Raw genomic sequence first — 5,464 nt, forward strand, 5'->3', positions numbered from 1 at the left:
CACGATGCTATTGTGTATGTAACTTCTCCTTTTGAAAAAAAAACCACCTCCACGCCATTTACTGCATTCATCAACAACATTCATAAACCCTATTTACGGCCGCAAATGGAGAAGAAGGAAGAACAGTACTCGGCTACTCCATTGATTCTCAGGTATCTCGCGTTTATTTTCCGAGTCATAGATGCTAGCGTGACCGTGAATGATATATATTGTGTTCAAAATTCTTATTGATTAAGGTATCCGTGGAGTGCGGTAAACGACAACGAACAAGGAGACGGGAAACAACTCGGTTCTTGGTTCTCCTCTGATTCTCAGGTAACACACACACCCCCCTCTATGAGTAGGTCATGATTATGTTCGACGTTCTTGAACAAGTTTGTAAGTGAATCCGTTAACACATGTTGTATGGTTCTGTAAGGTTCGTAGCATCACTTGTCCCTGAAGTTGCTTCGGTTCAGGCGGCAGTAACGGTTCATCATCACCAACCCAAGGTCTTCTCAGGCATGTCTTGTTTATCCAATCATCGCCATGGTATGAACTTGCTAGCACATTTGGTTTCTTGAGTGTGTATGGGTGTGTCCGAATGGAGTTCTTCCCGGTTGTCACGACAGTCACCATTAGAGGGTATGAACTTGGGTGTGATCATGTATGAATTATGTAGAGGGTGGTGGAAGGTTATCATAGATGTTAGTGTTTAAAATAACATGGGTTTGAGTTTATTAGATATGGAGAACTAAAATTAAAGAAGATAGTGACTTGTGTCATAATATATATGGGGAGCTCGAATGATGTATACAATTGTATGGGAATTTTGAGGAAGGGGTTTATATATAAATATTTGGAGGTAAATAAGCATTCAATTTGATGGTGGGATTATGAGTTTGTTGTGGGTGATTGGTGGCTAATGAATTTCATGACCATAAAGTTACATAATGCATTTTCTTTTAACTAGGTTTATCACTCTAGCCGCGTTGTGGCGAACTTTTTTTGTTATTTAGTCTATGTTTACATGTGTTTGAAATCACTACAAGTGCGTTGCACGTGGAACCACTAACAAAAATAAAAAGAAAATATAAAAAACAGTAAAAAATAATCGAAAGAAAATCAACCAAAAAAGTTGTATGTTAATGATGTTCGTATGAAACCCGTGGTCAGAGATGAGAAAATAATACTGGGTACCGGTACCGAATTTTCCAAACCAAAGGATCCTAAGTACCAATTCGGTACCGACTTTTGGCGTTCCTAGTACTGGTTCGCTACCGATTTTTACCTTCATATGCCGATACCGTAACCAGTATTTTCGGTATCGTTTTCCACCAAGTTCATCCCTACCCCTGAAACTAAAATAAGAAATCATTAAAAGTTGAAGAAAATCAAGAAGAAAAAGTTTTACGATACCATTGTTGTTTGTACGGCACCTGTGATCAGGGATGAGCAAATGGTACCGTGTAGCAGTTTCAAATTTCCTGAACTAAAAGATTTTCAAACTCAATCCGGTACCAACTTTTGGCGTTTTCTGTATAACGTTGGTGCCGATTTGTACCTTCATGTACCGATAATGAACCGGACTGTACCTGTATTTTCGATACCAGTATTCGTTGACACCAAGCTTATCCAACTGAGAAAGTAAAGCAAATAATAATAATTAGTATTATTATATTAATATATTATTATATAATATAATCACTGTTCATTTGCTTTGTATGTACCGATAATGAACCGAACTGTACCTGTATTTTAAATACAAATATTCGTTGACACCAAGCTTATCCAACTGAGAAAGTAAGGAAAATAATAATAATTAGTATTATTATATTAAGGAAAATTGGTTTTTAATAAACTAACCTTTGTCCCGTTGGTAAATAATAATCTTACCTACGTAATTGGTATACAATAATCCTATCTATCAACATGTTGGTACTCAATGAACTTCCGTTAATTTTTTTTAACTGAAGTTAGTTTTTAAGTTTTATTTATTACAGAAACAGTCCCTGTAGTTGTAATTTACTAGTTTTAACTATTTTAAAACTAATAAATTACAGTCCCTTGAGGTTTTTTTGTTTTACAAAATAGTTAAAACTAGTAAATTACAACTATAGGGACTTTTTGTGTAATAAATAAAACTTAAAAATTAACTTCAGTTAAAAAAATTAACGGAAGTTCATTGAGTACCAACATGTTGATAGGTAGGATTATTGTTTAACAATTACGTAGGTAAGATTATTATTTACCAACGAGACAAAGGTTGGTTTATTAAAAACCAATTTTTCTTATCACTACAAGAAAACGGAGCATTAGCGGCGACAAAAGTCGCCGCTAAAAGTCCCATTTGTCGTCGCTAAAACCTTTAACGGCGACTTGTCGCCGCTAAAAGGTCGCCGCTATAGATCCTTCGCTAAAAGTCATTTGTCGCCGCTAAAGATGTCGCCGCTAAAGGTTGTTCACTTTTAGCGGCGGCATTTGACCTTTAGTGACGACATTTGTCGCCGCTAAAAGTCGAAAAATCAGTAAAAAAAAATTCCTTTTGCTGCTGTTGCAGACTCCAGCGCCAGCACGATTGTTGAGTTGCAAAGTAGCCACTGTGCTGCTTTGGCGGTTTAAGAATGTGCATCATATATCGAATATCTTTACCCAAATCATAGGTTTAAAAATTCAATGACATTTTAAGCCAGTTCTATGAACCGAATACTCAAAATTTCATGCTCTACTTGTTGCGTAAGTACAAGAAGGTGACAACAACCGATATGCCGACAACTGCCACTGGAGCCGCCGAGTATTGCTTGCTTAGGTTAACCAGCTTCTCAGGGATGTAACTTTTTTTGTTTCACCGAGACAACTTCAAGTTGAGGGATGTCCGACGGGTCCAGCTCACCAACACAGAAAGTCTCCATAAGTTCCCTTGCACTCTTGCTGTGGCCTGCGTCTTCAAACTCATTTGTCGCATCTTTGCCTTCAAAATATAAAGTCTGTGTTAGAGGTGACGGTTTAAGACTGTTTACTAACAAATTGGTTGACTTCGTTTGTGTTTTATCTCAAACGGGTCACACATGACAGAAATGGGTCGAAATAGTTATACAAAGTCTATTTTCAATATTATTAATCTAAATCTCCTAATACATAGTACATACAACCTTTTAAATTGTTGATTAAAGATTTAATCTATCATTGTAAACATATATCAGGGATTCAGGCATAAAAAATAAGTAATTCAACTGTATTCTACAAATATGATAAAAATCCTAATATGAAAGTTGCTACCACTAAAATTACAATAACAAATTACATACTAACAATGAAATTATGCCATATATCTGTAATATCCCCCTTCCTACAGAAAAATATCATATTAAACATGTTAAAAAAATCACTAAATGGACAATACAAAGGTAGTATAAGCAATGATATTAGCTTCTGTGAATCAACAATCAAAATACCTTCCTGCCTCTTCATTTCAGTATTAGCCTTAGTGAATCCATAAAGCACTAGATTATATATTTCACCATATGTCTAATCAAAACATATACTACATCTTGAAACTTAAATTTAGATTAAGCACTTTGTTTGAGAATAACACTGTCTTCAGAACAAAATAAAAACCACATAACGATAGTTGTGTAAAAACTACATAACGTTTTTACCTTGATCTTCAATTGAGATTGAGATGCCCCCAAATCTGAAATCCCTAAAGTCCGCCTTACGGCTCTAGTTGTGAATGATTCCATCATCGGATTACTCAATCAACGCCGTCGCACGTCTGACCTCTGTTTAATTAGCCGCCCGCCTTTTTAATTGCACATCTGTTGTTTACGAGAGCTTGGCTCGAGCTCTTATTGAGTTTTGTGGAGCCTTTAGCTTTTGAGCCGAGCTTGATCTTAGCCTAAAGTTAATGTGCCAAGCTCAATCTCAGCCCGGCTCTCGTGCAACACTACTTTAATCAAAACTACTTTATTTTCGTACCACCATTGTCAATGATCCCATCATTAATCAGCTTCTGAAGGCTCAACATTGTAGATAATGCTGCAGCAGGGGCAAACCAGAATAACATAGACGGGTCAGATTCTTTCACATAGACGGGTCGATTTATTTAAATCGGGTGTATGGAAGCTGTAAGGGTAACAGAATAACTCACGAGATATGCAGTCACAGTCGCCGCCTCTACTGTGTACTTGTAAAGCTCAGACAAATCGGGACCCTGCAGTAAAAAAATCTCAGCGATCCTTCATAGATGTATATGTATCGTTCGTTAGTTTAATTAAGTCCGTTTAGACCCACACATGATCCGCGATAGATAATTATTATATATAAACAAATAACTCACCAGAGTCGCAGTCATAGTATGACCCACTTGACAAACGCTGACAAATCGCGACCACAACCCGAGCAGGTGATGGACACAAAACCGACTCCAGAGCAAAAGATACACCCTGCAACAACAACATTGAAACCTGAAATACACAGCAACCTAATACACTTGACACCAACCTAACCTGAACTGGTTTTGTAAGGTTAAGTTTTACAAACCACCAACCCGGGTTGAACCCAACCCGGTTTAACACTCAACCCGGTTTGACTTTTTTAAGCTTCACTCCAAACCAGTTTCAACCCGGTTCGGGTTCAAACCCTAACCCGATTGTACACCTCCAACTTCAACTACTTTCTAAACCCATTTATCAAAAAAATGCAGCAATTAACCTCTAATTTAAGTCAAGAACAACACAACAACAACACAATAACCTGCTATACGACATTCAACTACTGAAATTTGACATTTGAACTCAAGAAATTTGTGTAGATAATACAAATGAGAGACAATGAAACATATACCTAGTGGTCCGACGGCGCTGAAGAGGTGATTCGGAGAGATGATGCCTGGTGCTAACTTAATTGCTCCAATTTATTTGTTCAATCAAAATCTTAACACCTTTAACAAGTAATTAGCAGATTATTCAACATAAACTAAGCATGAAATCGGCAACCTAAACAAGCAGAATAGAAATATATAAACAATCAACAGATAAATAGAAAACAAAACTACCCGAAGACGAAACTACCCAGGTGCAGCGGAGGTTGTGGAGCGGCAAGGAGGTGACTGCAGGTTCTGGTGGTGGCGGCATCGTGGGGTTTGGGATAGGCAAGGGGAATGATTTTGGGGGGAAATGGGAGAATGGTTGCCCGCCTAGGGTTTTAATCACCATTAAAGAACGATAAAAGCTGGACCGTCAGATTGCTTTGAGATCAATGGTCAGGGACTCGTTCTAAAAAGTTGGACACGGATTGACTCTTTAGCGACGACATTTCCAAAGTCGCCGCTAAAGGTGTCGCCACTATTGATCATATTTCTTGTAGTGATATAATATAATCACTATTCATTTGCTTTGTATTATTAATAGATAGTAATAGTAATAGTAATAGTAATAGTAATAGTAATAGTAATAATAGTAATTAAGATGTGGTGATGGTGGTT

The 5,464-nt window shown here is 37.2% G+C and overlaps 1 long non-coding RNA gene across 2 annotated transcripts; it reads right to left on the minus strand.

Annotated features, from left to right (window-relative positions):
• Positions 1–2,602: 2,602 nt before the first annotated feature.
• On the minus strand, positions 2,603–5,178 carry LOC110890922. 2 transcript variants are annotated; one of them, XR_002564880.2, is made up of 6 exons: positions 5,036–5,178; positions 4,825–4,921; positions 4,319–4,424; positions 4,130–4,192; positions 3,639–4,017; positions 2,603–2,950 (listed from the first exon to the last, which is right to left on the minus strand). It is a non-coding gene; the product is annotated as an uncharacterized LOC110890922 (long non-coding RNA). The 2 variants fall into 2 exon arrangements; XR_002564879.2 differs by having other exon boundaries at positions 4,825–5,169.
• Between the last annotated feature and the right edge of the window lie 286 nt (positions 5,179–5,464).

The sequence above is a fragment of the Helianthus annuus genome, chromosome 11 (assembly GCF_002127325.2).
Source record: "Helianthus annuus cultivar XRQ/B chromosome 11, HanXRQr2.0-SUNRISE, whole genome shotgun sequence".
Taxonomy (NCBI): Eukaryota; Viridiplantae; Streptophyta; class Magnoliopsida; order Asterales; family Asteraceae; genus Helianthus; species Helianthus annuus.